The sequence below is a fragment of the Mobula birostris genome, chromosome 17, assembly GCF_030028105.1.
Source record: "Mobula birostris isolate sMobBir1 chromosome 17, sMobBir1.hap1, whole genome shotgun sequence".
NCBI classification, from domain to species: Eukaryota; Metazoa; Chordata; class Chondrichthyes; order Myliobatiformes; family Myliobatidae; genus Mobula; species Mobula birostris.
Window position 1 is genome coordinate 18203761 of NC_092386.1, and position 12878 is coordinate 18216638.

The following is a 12878-nucleotide window of genomic DNA, read 5'->3' on the forward strand; positions in this document are numbered from 1 at the left end:
ACCCTGGAAAAGGTTAACTCATGTGTCTGCCACTTAAAAAAATTTTATGACATATTCCAGTGATATTAAATCTGCATCTGATTGTGACTTTTCCCCTCATTTTTTTTATATACTTGACTCCTACCGGACTAATAACGTAGAGTAATTTGCAGTTTGAATACGTATATTGCATATTAACTTAGTCCACATTTAATGTAGTTAAATATCTTAAGGCTCCATTCTGGAGCCTTGCAAGCTACCATTGGGAAGGAGATACAGGAGCCTTAGGTCCCACACTACCAGGTTTGGGAACAGTTATTACCCTCAACCATCAGGCTCCTGAATCAGCATGGATAACCTCACTCACCTCAACACTGAACTGATCCCACAAGCTATGGACTCACTTTCAAGGACTCTACAACTCATATTCTCACTATTATTTATTTATCTACTTTTTATTAATATTATTATTATTATTATAAAACATTTCTTCTCAGCTCAAGCTGGTAAAACCTGAGGTACGGGCATAGCCAAGCACACTCATTTCTCAATTGCTAGGAACTTTCGGACTATACAGGTGAAGTTTAGCATTGTTTAGGTTTACATAGATATTACTGTGTAGCCCTAATTGTTTAATGCTATTCTGTAGTGACTTTGGGATGGTACCAGTTGTAGATATTACTATCGGGACAATGTACACCCTGTTCATGTTCCAAAGTTTTTCAATCTCCTCCTTTGATTCCGCATATTTCTGGTGTTTTTCACTTATTGATTTCTATATGTTATGTGATTTGGCTATATCTATGATATAGATATTAAGTTGTTTATTACTATTATTTTTTAACATAGAACATAGAACAGTACAGCACAGGAACAGGCCCTTTGGTCCACAATGTTGTTCCAAACCAATTAAATTAATAATCAAATGGATAACTAATCTCCTCCGCCTACACAATGTCCGAATGTCCTTCCATTTTCCTCACATCCATGTGCCTACCTAAACATCTCTTAAAAGTCCATTAGGCTTCTGACTCCAGACCACCCTAGACAGCACATTGCAGGCAGCCACCACTCTGTAAAAAACTTGCCCTTCACATCTCCTTTCAAGTAACCTCCTCTCAAGTTAAATGCATGCCCTCTGGTATTAGACATTTCAACCTTTGGAAACAGATAATGTCTTTCCACTCTATCCATGCTTCTCACAATCTTTTAAATGTACAGATCTTATCAGTTCTCCTCTCAGCCTCCACCACTCTTGAATCTTGGCTTTTTTTTTGTATTTGCAGAGTTTGTCTTCTTCTGTACATTGGTTGTTTGTATGCATTTTTCCACTGATTCTATTACGTTTCTTTGTTCTACTGTGAATGTCTGCAAGAAAATGTATCTCAGACTAGTATATGGTGACATATAATGGCGACTTTGATAATAAATTTACTTTGAACTTTGAGTAGAGAGAATGGTGAAATACTGTGACAAACGATATAACCAATGCTTTTGAAGATGTGAAGAGACGTATGAAAAAGAAAAATAATTTATATATATATATAAATTATTTTTTCTTTATATATGTGTGTGTGTATATATATATATATATATATATATACACACACACGACCCAGATAATTTTTCAACTAAAAAGAGCACAAATAGAACACAATGAAACACATGCTACAACTATGGTAATTATCAATCATATCACAGGAAAATTAAAAAAGTGAACACCTTCTAGAGCATACCAGTACAACCTGTCCTCAGAATCACTCAAGTAGTAGGTCTTTCATACACTGAATACATTTGTCTTACAAATAATTTTTTATTGTGACTTATGGATAAATAGGATGATAAAAGCAAGGAAGAGCAGGAGGATTGAATTATAATTGTCACCGCAGCAAGTAAGATTAGTGCCATGGGAATATTATTTCTTTATACTGAAAGCCAACAACTGCAAAATAATTAGGCCAACTCTCCCATTATCAGCATCAGAAACAGGTTTATTATCACGGACATATGTCGGGAAATTTGTTGCTTTGCAGCATTAGTAAAGTGCAAGTCACAAAATTACTGTAAGTTACAAAAGAAATACATAGTAGAAAAAACAAATAATGAGGTAGTGTTCATAGGTTTGTGTACCATGCAGAAATTTCATAGCAGAGAAGAAACTGTTCTTCCAACTGCATTCACCCTCTCAAATATTGACACCAATATTTATGTAGATTTTTTTTGACTAAGTTGCAGATCATTGACCTGGGCACAAAACTCATTGCTCTTTATCTGTTGCAGAACTAATACTTCAGCCCAAAGAACTGTGTTGACCACAACCTGTGGTACACTCATAGTCTGCCGAGGTTTTAGTATTTCTAAACAATTTAATTATGTGCATTATAAAGACCTATCCTTTCTGTCAGTCACATATAATACAGGTATGGCCACCTGATTTTGCCTGCTTCCTGGTTCCTGTACAACCTCTTGAATTGTGGGAGATGGATCAATTTAAAATGGAGATGACTCATTAGTCACTAATGAATATATTCCAGTGTGGCTGGTTCCCTCAACGGACTGATTTATCTTTTCAACATAATGCTGGCAGCTGAAGGAGTGAAAATTCAATGGTAGTTTCTGTCATCTCTGCCAAGATGCGCTCTATTGCAGCTGTCAGAGAAGTTGCCAGGTATGGCAGTGGATGAAGTGTTCATTCTGCAGATCGGATCAACTTTCTATGTTCCAGTGTATTTCTATGGATGTGGGTAGCATTCTTATCAGTCAATGATGTATAGGTTCTTGCCTGCATACTTATACACGTTAGCAGAAACAAGAGATTAGCTAGATAGGTGTCGAGCCATAACTGTCACCATAAATGTTTCTCCTCACCTGCTTCCTATGATTCATTCACACTTTCCATTCAATCATGATATGGATATCCCCCACAGTATGTATTGGTTTGCAAATACTATATAGGTAACTTGTAGAGTTTTAATGCAATTGTTTAAAGACACTGAAGGTAAAAATCAGTCTGTTCCTTCATTTGGGGAAAACAAAAGAGAACACCATGTTGAAATACAACCTTCCCAACACAAATGGACATGTTTGGCCTGGTATGGAAACGTCAATGCCTTTGAACAGAAAATCCTATAAAAAGTGGTGGATTCAGCCCAGTACATCACAGGTAACGCCCTCCTAACCATTGAGCATATCTACATGAGACACCATCATAGAAAAGCAGCATTCGTTATCAGCGACCCACACCACCCAAGTCATGCCCCCTTCTTGATGCTGCCATCTGGTTGAAGGTACAGATGCCTCGGGACTCCAGTTACTATCCCTCAACTATCAGGATCTTGAATAAAAGAGCATAACTACACTCAATTGCCCCATCATTGAAATGTTCCCACACTAATGATCTCACTTTAAGGTCTCTACATCTCATGTTCTCATTATTTATTGCTATTTATTTATATTTGCATTTGCACAGTTTGTTGCCTTCTGCACTGTGGATAATCTGTCATTGATCCTGTTATTGTTACTATTCTATTGATTTGCTGAGTATGCCCACAAGAAAATGAATCTCACGGTTATACATAGTGACATATATGTACTTAGGTAATGAAACTAAATGTGTTGCAACAGGAAGTGTGAATGTAACAGTTTTTCAATATTACCCGTGAGTGCAATTTCTTTACTGCATTAATGAAGACTATTCAGCCCAGTTGTTCAAGCTCCAGAGTGATTGTCTCCTACATTGGTTTATTGTAGCTTATCTCCAACACCTTTAGTTTCATTATTTCTGGGCTCCCCTTAGCACTCCATTCTCCTATTCCATGTAGAGGCAAGTTTTATTTTGCACCCACTCTCACGAATTCCTTGTTGGATTTACTAATGACCACCATAAAATTAAAGGCTCCTGAATTTGGTCTCCTTTAAGGATTAAATCATTGAATCAAAGGAGAAGTGAAGCCAGTTAGGAATAAATGAGAGAATCTCTACATGGAGGCAAACATAACAACTTAAATAGATCATGGAGCGCTGTATTCAACTTTATCAAGGAAAATTACACAGCCAAAATATCAGGAGGGAAAGCAGTAATAGGATTACATAGAAATGTAGCAAAGAAGCAAGGAATTTAGCCCAACCAATTGAACTGGCCTAATTAACATTCACTATAGATTTGATGTAATTTTCCTACTTATCAAAGTTCAAGGTAAATTTATTATCAAATTTATTCGATAATAACAAGTATACCGCATTGGATACTGTTGGGGGGGGATGACTTACCTGGGACAATCTGCAGTAGCCGGATCTCTGGCACTGGGTCTGGCTCTGCAGTGCAGAAGGGAGGGGGGAAAAAGAGGAGAGCGGTAGTGATAGGGGACTCGATAGTTAGAGGTGCAGATAGGAGGTTCTGTGGTCGTGACAGAGAATCCAGGATGGTTTGTTGCCTCCCGGGTGCCAGGGTCAAGGATGTCTCTGATCCATTGCATGACATTCTGAAGTGGGAGGGTGATCAGCCAGATGTCGTGGTGCACATCGGTACCAATGACATAGCAAGGAAGAGTGAGGAGGTCCTGGAGAGTGAGTATAGAGAGCTTGGTAGGAAGTTGAAAAGCAGGACCTCGAGGGTGGTAATCTCAGGATTGCTACCTGTGCTACGTGCCAGTGAGGGTAGGAAGAGGATGGTCTGGAGGATGAACAAGTGGCTGAGGAACTGGTGTAGGGAGTAGGGTTTCAGATTTCAGGATAATTGGGACCTCTTCTGGGACAGGTGGGATCTGTACAAGAGAGACGGGTTACACTTGAACTACAGGGGGACCAATATCCTTTCAGGCAGGTTTGCTAATGCTATTGGGAGGGCTTTAAACTAGATTTGCAGGGGGATGGGAACCACAGTACCAGAGCTGACAGTGTGGCTGGGGTGAAAATAAATGATGTTAAAAGTTCAAGCAAATCCACTAATAGAAAGGTTGTGAGTGGTGGTAAAAATCTTCAGAGGTGTATATATTTCAATGCTAGGAGTATTGCGGGGAAGGTGGATGAGTTGAGGGCGTGGATTGACACGTGGAATTATGACGTCGTAGCAATTAGTGAAACTTGGCTACAGGAAGGGCAGGACTGGCAGCTTAATATTCCAGGGTTCCGATGTTTCAGATGTGATCGAGGCAGAGGAATGAAAGGTGGGGGAGTGGCATTGCTTGTTAGGGAAAATATTACAGCAGTGCTCAGGCAGGACAGATTAGAGGGCTTGGCTACTGAGTCCTTGTGGGTGAAGCTGAGAAACAGGAAAGGTATGGCCACATTAGTGGGATTGTATTACAGACCACCCAATAGTCAAAGAGAATTGGAAGTGCAAAACTGCAGAGAGATAGCAGGCAACTGCAGGAAACATAAAGTTGTGGTGGTAGGGGATTTTAATTTTCCATATATTGATTGAGTCTCCCATACTGTTAGGGGTCTAGATGGTTTAGAGTTTGTAAAATGTGTTCAGGAAAGTTTTCTAAATCAATATATAGAGGGACCAACTAGAGGGGATGCAATATTGGATCTCCTGTTAGGAAACGAGTTAGGACAAGTGACAGAAGTCTGTGTAGGGGAGCACTTTGGTTCCAGTGATCATAACACCATTAGTTTCAACTTGATCATGGACAAGGATAGATCTGGTCCTAGGGTTGAGGTTCTTAACTGGAAGAAGGCCAAATTTGAAGAAATGAGAAAGGATCTAAAAAACGTGGATTGGGACAGGTTGTTCTCTGGCAAGGATGTGATCGGAAGGTGGGAAGCCTTCAAAGCAGAAATTTTGAGAGTGCAGAATTTGTACGTTCCTGTCAGGATTAAAGGCAAGGTGAATAGGAATAAGGAACCTTGGTTCTCAAGGGATATTGCAACTCTGATAAATAAGAAGAGGGAGTTGTATGACATGTATAGGAAGCAGGGAGTAAATAAGGTGCTTGAGGAGTATAAGAAGTGCAAGAAAATACTTAAGAAAGAAATCAGGAGGGCTAAAAGAAGACATGAGGTTGCCTTGGCAGTCAAAGTGAAGGATAATCCAAAGAGCTTTTACAGGTATATTAAGAGCAAAAGGATTGTAAGGGATAAAATTGGTCCTCTTGAAGATCAGAGTGGTCGGCTATGTGCGGAACCAAAGGAAATGGGGGAGATCTTAAATAGGTTTTTTGCATTTGTGTTTACTAAGGAAACTGGCATGAAGTCTATGGAATTAAGGGAAACAAGTAGTGAGATCATGGAAACTGTACAGATCGAAAAGGAGGAGGTCCTTGTTGTCTTGAGGAAAATTAAAGTGGATAAATCCCCGGGACCTGACAAGGTGTTCCCTCGGACCTTGAAGGAGACTAGTGTTGAAATTGCAGGGGCCCTGGCTGAAATATTTAAAATGTCGCTGTCTACAGGTGAGGTGCCGGAGGATTGGAGAGTGGCTCATGTTGTTCCGTTGTTTAAAAAAAGGATCGAAAAGTAATCCGGGAAATTATAGGCCGGTAAGTCTAACGTCGGTAGTAGGTAAGTTATTGGTGGGAGTACTAAGAGACAGAATCTACAAGCATTTGGATAGACTGGGACTTATTAGGGAGAGTCAACATGGCTTTGTGCCTGGTAGGTCATGTTTGACCAATCTATTGGAGTTTTTCGAGGAGGTTACCAGGAAAGTGGATGAAGAGAAGGCATTGGATATTGTCTACATGGACTTCAGTAAAGCCTTTGACAAAGTCCCGTGTGGGAGGTTAGTTAGGAAAATTCAGTCGCTAGGTATACATGGAGAGATGGTAAACTGGATTAGACATTGGCTCGATGGAAGAAGCCAGAGAGTGGTGGTAGAGAATTGCTTCTCTGAGTGGAGGCCTGTGACTAGTGGTGTGCCACAGGGATCAGTGCTGGGTCCATTGTTATTTGTCATCTATATCAATGATCTGGATGATAATGTGGTAAATTGGATCAGCAAGTTTGCTGATGATACAAAGATTGGAGGTGTAGTAGACAGTGAGGGAGGTCTTCAGAGCCTGTAGAGGGACTTGGACCAGCTGGAAAAATGGGCTGAAAAATGGCAGATGGAGTTTAATACTGACAAATGTCAGGTATTGCACGTTGGAAGGACAAACCAACGTAGAACATACAGGGTTAATGGTAAGGCACTGAGGAGTGCAGTGGAGCAGAGGGATCTGGGAATACAGATACAAAATTCCCTAAAAGTGGCGTCACAGGTAGACAGGGTCGTAAAGAGAGCTTTTGGTACATTGGCCTTTATTAATCAAAGTATTGAGGATAAGAGCTGGAATGTTATGATGAGGTCGTATAAGGCATTGGTGAGGCCGAATCTGGAGTATTGTGTTCAGTTTTGGTCACCAAATTACAGGAAGGGTATAAATAAGGTTGAAAGAGTGCAGAGAAGGTTTACAAGGATGTTGCCGGGACTTGAGAAACTCAGTTACAGAGAAAGATTGAATAGGTTGGGACTTTATTCCCTGGAGCGTAGAAGAATGAGGGGAGATTTGAAGAGGTATATAAAATTATGATGGGTATAGATAGAGTGAATGCAAGCAGGCTTTTTCCACTGAGGCAAGGGGAGAAAAAAACCAGAGGACATGGGTTTAGGGTGAGGGGGAAAGTTTAAAGGGAACATTAGGGGGGGCTTCTTCACACAGAGAGTGGTGGGAGTATGGAATGAGCTGCCAGACGAGGTGGTAAATGTGGGTTCTTTTTTAACATTTAAGAATAAATTGGACAGATACATGGATGGGAGGTGTATGGAGGGATATGGTCCGTGTGCAGGTCAGTGGGACTAGGCAGAAAATGGTTCGGCACAGCCAAAAAGGGCCAAAAGGCCCGTTTCTGTGCTGTAGTTTCTATGGTTTCTATTTACATATACGTCACCATATACATATGATTCATTTTCCTGCAGACATACTCAATAAATCCAATAACCATATAAAATCAATGAAAGACTGCACCAACAGGTTGACAACAAACTGTGAAAATACATAAAGAAAAAAGAAATAATAACAATAATAATAATAATGCATATGCAATTCTGATAAGAAGTATAGAGCTCTAAACTTAAATGAGACCACAACCCAGAAAAATGAAGAAATGATCAATATTGAAGAAAAAGTTAATCAATGGAAGAGCGGGACCCTCCATGGAAGACATCCCCATGATATGAGCAGACTACACGTTGATAAGGAAGTGTCAAACACCTGGCTCAGAGTTGGAGACCTCTTTCCAGAAACAGAAAGGTTCCTTGTGGCAATACAGGACCAGGTGATTAATACAAAAAATATCAAAAATACATAATAAAACACCAGCAAATTCAAGATGATAAATGTAGAAAATGCCAAGAAAAACCAGAAACAATCCAACATATAACAGTTTAATTTGAAGCAGTTTAATTTAATCCAATTACTTACACAGGCACAATCAAGTGGCAAACAACATTCATCAAAATCTTGCTTTAAAATAGAAACTCATAAATGAACTCATACCTTAATATAAATGCAAGCCTGATCCAGTTTTAGAGTCAGAATACCACGAATTATATTATGACCGATCAATTATTATGGATATGGCAATCCATGATAACCGTTCAGATATAATAATACAGGATAAACAAGCAAGAACAAATTATTTAATAGATATAGCTAATCCAAACACACATAAATTACAGAAATCAATAACTGAAAAACACCAGAAATATGCTGAATTAAAAGAGGCAATTGAAAGAGTTTGGAATGTGAACAGGGCATACATTGTTCCAATAGTAATATCTAAAACTGGCATCATCCCAAAAGCACTACACAATAGCATTATGTAAATCGTCAGAAAGACAGGATACTAAACACCATTCAAATAGTCTGAAAGTTCCTAGCAATTGAGAAATGAGTGTGCTTGGCTGTGCCCGTACCTCACGTTTTACTAGCTTGAGTTGAGAATATATAATAATAATAAGAAATAAGTAAGCAATAAATATCGAGAACGTGAGATGAAGAGTCCTTGAAAGTGAGTTCACAGGTTAAGGGAACATTTCAGTGATGGGGAATATGCAATTGAGTGAAGTAATCCCCTTTGATTTAAGAACCTAATTGTTGAGTGATAATACCTGTTCCTGAACCTGGTGGTGTGAGTTCTGAAGCTCCTGTAACTTCATCTTGATGGCAGCAAGAAGAGAGTAAAACCTGGGTGGTGGGGGTCTCTGATAATGTATACCTCTTTCCCACGACATTACTCTGTGTAGAAGTGCTCAGTGGTGGAGAGGACTTTATCCATAATAGACTTGACCATACCCCCTACTTTTTGTGGGAATTTTCATTCAAGAGCAGTGTCACTTTCATACCACGGTGTGATGCAGCCAGTCAATACACTCTCCACCACACACGTATAGAAGTTTTTCAAAGTTTTAGATGTCATGCTGAATCTTTGTTATGGTCTTATCTTATCAAGGGAGGCTCGACAGTTGAATTTTTATTGCTTGGAGCTAAGGGAAAAAAACATGAGATCCCAAGAAGGCTGACAGAGTAAATGTGAAATGTTTCCACTAGTGAGTCATGAACAGTGACACCCAACTATAAAAAAATAGGGCATTAGAGATTCTGCAGATGCTGGAAATCATAGGCAAAACATTGAAATTGCTGGACTGATGCTTGGCCCCAACATCCACAGATGCTGTCTGACCTGCTGAATTCCTCTAGCATTTTGTGTGTTACTATGAAATAAGGGGACTGTCACTTAAAACAGAAGTGCATGTAAATTTCCTCTCCCAGAGGCCAGTCTCTGAAATTCTCTGCCCCCAAGAGTGTTGACGGCCAGAGTATTTGGTATATTTAATGATCAGTTAAATAAGTATTTGTAACATTAAGGAATTTATTGTTATGGCTATTGACAGAAAAGAGGAGTTGAGGATGGCATTGATCTGCCATTGAATGATGAGGCAAGCTTGAGGGCCTGAACGGACTAATCCTGCTCTCATTTGCTTGTGTTCCTGTCTGCTATGAACCTCAAGTGATTGATACATTCATACTGTGAGATCTTCCTTTGTCAACCTCATCCAGACTCAAATCTCTAAGCAGTAAGTAACCCTTTCCTCAAAGTCAAGTTTGTTGTCATAGCACAATGGGAGCAATGACAAACTTGCAGCATTACACATACATAGCATCATACAAGCAGTCTTCATAAGAAAAAAACATCTATTGAACACAAATTATACAAGTCTTTTATTTTACGAAAAGCACAATTACATCAAAGAATATCAAGGTCTATTTTATTGCAAAGTGATCAGTGCAGTCATAGTGTTGTTAAACTAGTGGTGATGAGAGTTTTGCTGGTTGGTTCAAGAACTGCATGGGGAATAGTACATAAAAGGATTGATGTAATGTTGATACTTTATAAAGCACTAGTTATATCATGCAATTCTTTGCCACAGGCAGCCTAGTGGAGGCCTAGTCTTTACATATATTTAAAGCAGAAGTTGATAGATTTTTAATTGGTCAAGGCTCAAAGGGATATGGGGAGGACCAGGAGATTGGGGCTGAGAGGAATATTGGATCAGCCACGATGAAATGGCGGATTAGACTTGAAAGGCCAAACGGCCTAATTCTGTTCCTATACCTTACGCCTTAAGGTCTTAATACTGACTCCTGTTTAGCACTGTGGCAAAGTCCTTGTGTTGAGAATGATTTGTCTCGCAGTGTCGCTTGGTCTTGCCACTGATTCTCTGTTCATATTCCTATGTATAACTTCTTATTTCCATCTCTACGTGAGCTTGCTGTTCTCCGTACCTGGGTTGTCATTGCCAGTGCACACTGTGACATATCTGCTAATCTTCTTCATGTACATTGATTTAAAGAATTATCTAACAATAAAACTTACCTAAATTCTTCTAAAATGCATGAAAGTAATCCATCTAACTGCAGGTTTTATCCTCCTTGTGATACAATATTTTCTTGTTTTCCAAAGTAGAATCCATCGCAGTTACCTCATCATCCAATGTCTTATCTGCCTGCTTTGTCTTCCTGAGTGATAATGAGGCAATATAATACTTCTGCAATCTCTCTGCCATTATTTGTCATACCCTTCAGTGGTCTGTTCCCATTCCAATTTTCCTTTTTATTGATATGACTATAATTTTTTAGACTCCTGAATAATTTAATTTCATAGATCCTCATTGTCTTCCTCATTATGTTTTAACTTGTCTCGGATGCTTTGTAGTCTGTTTTTACATGATCTCTCTACTGCCCATCTAATTAATGTATGCTTCTTGTCTTACTCACTGTTGTTTTCTTGTGTTTTTATTCATGCATGGAGTCTCACGTGCATTTAGTTTGCTCTATCTTTTTAGGGGAATATACTGTATATTTTCGGTACTCCATTGACCACAATTTTAAATGTTTCCCATTTTGTCCTACACTTTTTAAAATATTTCCAATTTTTGTTCTAATCATTTTTGTCGTATTATTTTTTCTTTTCATTTTTTAAGTTCAATTGTCAGCTCTTCAAAGATCTGATTTTCTCCATCTTCAGTAGGTTCCTATTACCAAATACAAGTTAGATAAATTATTGTCATTATTAACTTGCTGTTCCCCTACTTCGACCTGCCCTATCTGCTCCGGTTCATTCTTCAGTACAAGATTCAATTATTAAGCTTTTTATATGATGGGGTCCTTTACAGATTGTAGGAATGGCATGCCCTTACCTCCTTTACTTCCTCTCCACATGTAGAGAACATGAATGGGCTAGAAATCGATAAAACGCAGGTGATTCAAAAGTTCGCCACGGTTAAAATAAACAAGTTAAATGGCATAAATGAATATTAATTGAGGAGAGAAAGAGTGCAGCATGAAGTACAATGGTGGAAGAACTATGAGTGTGAAATGTTTTAAACTATGCTACATATGGGGAAAAAGTCAAAAATTGCATGGGTTAGAAATCCCAGAACTTTGGGTCTAGCAAGGAAAAGTCTATGTGCATACCAGGTGAAGGGTGGTTTGGGAATGTAATTGTCAAAAATGTAAAACAATTTTGTCTATTCAGCAATTGTATTTTTCCCTTTGAGCTTTTAAGTATTTATCTTTCTGATTTAATAAAGGTAAAGGAATACTGTGTACAGAAGATTATCATATAAAACTAGTGAACTCGATTTCAAAAGTATTAAGGGCTGTTCGCCGGTCAACTTTCCTGAGGCAGATGACAAATGGTCAGGTCTCGATGTGTTTCATTGCCCTACTCAGCTGGAACAACAATTTGCTTTTACATAGCACTTGAAACATGGCAAAGCATCCTGAGGCAATTCACAGGAACATTAACACATAGAATGACAGGAAATTCACTATGCATTAGGCCACTTGGCTCATTACGTCTGTCAGTGAAAAACATGCTGCCCAATCTAAACCCATCTTCCAGCATGAGATCTGTAACTCAGGTCATGGATCTTCATGTACAGAACCAAATGTGTATTGTTTTGACATAACAAGAGTTTTTGCTTGTACAACTCCTTCAGCAGTGTGTTCTAGACCCCTACTAATCTCAGGGTGAAAATGTTTTCCATCATCTCTTCTTTAATCCTTTATTTATATACTTGTGTTCCCAATTCTAGACCCCTTTACTATGGGGAATATGTTGTTCCTATGTTTTTAACCCCTCAAAACTTTTATACTCAGTTAAATTTGCCCTTAGTTTTTTTTGTTCTGAAGAAAAATAAGCCTTTCTCCATTATTTCCTCATAATTAACCTTATGCAACCCTGAAAACCTCCCCGAATATCGCAGCACCTCCTTCAGCACAATCACATTCCTTCCTATAATATGGGCGAGAACTGGATGCAGTACTTAAGCTATGAGCTAAGCTTGTATACTGTTCAACCAAACTCCCTGTTCTTATTTCTAAGCCTCAACTTAGAAATTACAACATTTT